A 3,926-nucleotide genomic window follows, 5' to 3' on the forward strand; every position below is an offset into this window, starting at 1 on the left:
CACCAATACTTGTAATTGTTGTTAACTACTAGTTGACCATGTGCATAGCAGAAACCCGTCTCGCCAAGATTGCTCATCTCGAAACGACAACACCATACCATTCCTGTCTCACATTCCTTGAGAAGCTCTGACACTCGAACCGTGTGAATTTCTAATAGTGATGCTATCGCTCCGCTGCGGTTGTCCGACTCGATAAGCGCCCGCGTGAAATGTGCTATCACGAGGAACAATCTGTAACCACAGAAATGGAATATGGAGTAGTTATCCGAAGCCTACCCTTTACGGGCTTGAGGATCGAGCTTGGCTGAGCGCGAGCTGTGACGAGTCGTCAACGGTGCGAACAAGCGACTCGCTATCAACTGATAATGTGTTTGCCAGGTTTCCTCTGGGGTAGTCGACGTGAGATGACGCCAAATTTCTACTACGGTCTGTGAAATGACCTGAAAATGTTGGAATGTTGGCTTGCCTCGGCTGAGCATGGGAGTTTTCTTACTAATTATCATAATTAAATGGTGAACTCTCATAATTAAATTATGGAAGTTTACCAATTAATTTGGGTAGAAATGTACAGAAACCAACACAAATTTTTCCGAATTTTTTCACGATTTTCATATTTCGTGACCTTGTCAGATCTGATCATTCTAACAGTCCCGAGCTGAGCACTACTGAATCCTTGCGAATTCTTTTTTGAGGGCTGAATACCTAGGTTAGTAACCTTGGCATTCAGCCCAACACGATGATCAAGTAAGAGCATTCAATTCACAAAGTGAATTCGAGTGTGTGTTTTCTATGCTAATGCTAATCTGGCAAGGCATGGCTTAGCGACAGTATCTTACATCTCCCGTAGAGTGTATTGCTAATGCCTTGGTGAGAGTTGACATAATGGCATCTAGTAGTTGATTGCCATTCTCGATGAAGTAAGAAGGATCGACGCGTAGATGATGTTGAACTAGATACCCCAGTAGAGATATATGCTCCTGATAATGAGTACAGAGTGTCGAGATGGAGCGATATAAAACTATCAATACCACACCATGGAGAATCCCTATATCTACACAGTATATGTTCGTAGCAATGCTTACATTGATATATGCGAATAATTATCAGAACGATTATCGTTAATTTCAAGAAAAGACGCGCATTTATCGCATTTGCATGTCAAATTGGCACGCACTGTATACTAGGAACAGTGATATGGACGTCGTATACTATGATACCTCATTTCACTGCGGAAATTCAATCACGGCTTAGCGTTGAAGGATACAAAAACCAACGAGAATACCCCAGAATGTTCCCATTATCACCGACATATGTAGTCGATTTTATGCATATTTTCTCACAGAGTCAAGTCCGATGAAAATAACGATCTGTATGAACATGATACTATGAGTCATAGTCTATGACTGAATTAACCAGTGTTGGAGGGATCCTTGTTGGCTTTTCTCAGCTGAGCTACGGAGTTTCCTCACTAATTATAGAAGTTCACCTATGGATTCGGGTAGAAGTTTACAGAAACCAACGAGAATTTCCCAAAAATTTTCATATTGTCACCAACACATGCAGTTGACCTTGTGCATATTTTACGACACACTAAAATTAGCCGTTTTAGACTCGGATGAGATCGATGAGTTTCTCCACAACCCTCACGTTACGCGAGTCGCTCCTCTGCTGTGGCCTGCCATATGCCTGTGGTTCAGCAGTAGACTCAATACGGCATGGCGATCTTGAAGAGGGGACTCGGGCGAGCACCAACTTGCTATGATATGCTGTAGTTCGTCAACGGCGATAGAGCGTGTTGAAGATGCATCTTGAAAACAACGCGGTGATTCTCACTTGAATTTATTCGTGTGTATTCGTTACTGTCTCTATACGTTGGTGATATCATTAGCGTTTTGTGTAATGTGTCTACTACTAGGCTGAGGCATTTTGTTTCTTTAACTACTCATAAGGTTATTAAACGTAATAGTATTAGTTGCGTTAACTATTAACTGGGCAATCTGTTACACCTACACATAGTGTGAGAATGCACGTTTGATTATTTAGCCTCCCAGAATAGATCACGATTCACATCTTTGTGATTTCCAAGACTGTAAGTTACTACCAACATTATCAGTGGAGTTTCACCCGTTTTACGTGAAGTGGCGTAAAACTTTGCGAAAAACGCGATTTGCGCGGCCTGTAGTAGTCGTAAAATATGTTTTTCACTAGTGTTTTCCATATCACGGGTGAAACTCCAGTGTTGGAGTAGGAATAAATGTTCGATTTTTTCAACTGAGCTCAGAACTTTATATACGAATTCGGGTAGAAGTTTTCAGAAACCAACGAGATTCTCCCAAAATTATGTCCATATTTTCCCACGAAGATGAACAGCAGATGGAGTTTATCTGTTTCTGTGGAAAATGCTCCTTCACTTAAGAGTGAGATAATTTCGAGCGATAATATTTCCATATTGGTTTACCAAGTCTCTCCATGCTCCTAAGAATTGCCTTTTGGATCTGATTTCCTCGACGTCGTTTCTCGAGACTCAGAGTTGACTGGTAACTGTGCCGCCGCATTCTGGTAAGTCCCCATGTTGGAACTCTAAAGAGGCGGAAGAGTTATGTGTGTATTGGCATTCCAATTTGATATGCGCAAATTTTCCGAACAACTTGTCGCTACCACAATTTTTACACCACTCATGCAATATAAACTAAAATCGATTCTTATTAATTTCTGACATATGCATATCAAACTGATATGTACCGTATAAAAAAGTTTCCTTACTTTTCATCGGCGGTGTTTCGAGTCGTCATCAATGGTGACACGCTGAATTGTCGTTTTACTCTTGGGGAGAATCTGTTCGTTCGTGGAGTGGGAGATAATGATTGTGAGCGGGACATTGGTGAAATGCTGTAGATTGGGCTAATATAGCGGTTTGCTACTAAGTAGGAAAGTAGCACTACTACAGAGTACACTTTAGAGCAATTCATTATAGTTCAGAGTTTAGCACTAGAGTACACTTTACTCTACTACTGTTATTATTACCTCTACAGTAGAGTACACTTTACTCTACTACTGCTATTATTACCTCTACAGTAGAGTACACTTTACTCTACTACTGTTATTATTACCTCTACAGTAGAGTACACTTTACTCTACTACTGTTATTATTACCTCTACAGTAGAGTACACTTTACTCTACTACTGTTATTATTACCTCTACAGTAGAGTACACTTTACTCTACTACTGTTATTATTGCCTCTACAGTAGAGTACACTTTACTCTACTACTGTTATTATTACCTCTCCAGTAGAGTACACTTTACTCTACTACTGTTATTATTACCTCTCCAGTAGAGTACACTTTACTCTACTACTGTTATTATTACCTCTACAGTAGAGTACACTTTACTCTACTACTGTTATTATTACCTCTACAGTAGAGTACACTTTACTCTACTACTGTTATTATTACCTCTACAGTAGAGTACACTTTACTCTACTACTGTTATTATTACCTCTCCAGTATCAGGCTGTTGCCTTGTAAGGAATTCTCCAGCGATTATATTCGGTGTAGTGTTATGTCAATGAGTTGTAAAGCACAACCTCTACAAGTGTTGCAATGTTGCGCAGAAAACATGTGATGTTATAAGTGAGTTTTGGGTAAAATGGTAAGCCTTGCGTTGAAGCCACATACAATGGGTGGGTCTATTCACTCGCAGAGTGAATCATCAACATTCATACAAGAGAGAATTCACCGCAAATGCGAATATCGGGAATTCTGAGGTCGCGAAAAATGGATTCGCGATTGAGCCTTGATATTTATAAGTTCCTTTTTACTCAAACTCAGCCTTCAGTTGAGACGCTTCACTCGAGGTTTGCATCCGATCTCGCTAGAGCAGAGAATATCAAGTGACTTCATTGATGAGTGATACTGTGTCTCTAAC

This window comes from Perkinsus marinus (assembly GCF_000006405.1).
Source record: "Perkinsus marinus ATCC 50983 genomic scaffold scf_1104296947030, whole genome shotgun sequence".
Lineage (NCBI taxonomy): Eukaryota > Perkinsozoa > Perkinsida > Perkinsidae > Perkinsus > Perkinsus marinus.